Genomic DNA, 321 nt, shown 5'->3' on the forward strand with positions numbered 1-321 from the left:
ACCTATCAAACAGTCGGACGAATGATCATACAAAACCCACCAATTCAAGATAATTTTCAATCCTTTTCCGTCCAGTGATTAGGACCCAAAAGCCCCGTTGTTGTGGGTGCTCACGATCCCAAAAGCCAGATGGATTTTACATGCTGGCAAGGTCTCGAGGGAAATAATTAATAGCTTGATGCCCTGATACCCCTGGTGATACGTTCTGCCTGACATTTTGATAGCTGTGATAATGGGTGAGGTAATCCCCAACATAATGATAGAGTGGAGTTTGCAATTGATCTCATACAGCTTTGATTATGATAACGTAACGGCTATTTT

The sequence above is a fragment of the Penaeus monodon genome, chromosome 27 (genome assembly GCF_015228065.2).
Source record: "Penaeus monodon isolate SGIC_2016 chromosome 27, NSTDA_Pmon_1, whole genome shotgun sequence".
Lineage (NCBI taxonomy): Eukaryota > Metazoa > Arthropoda > Malacostraca > Decapoda > Penaeidae > Penaeus > Penaeus monodon.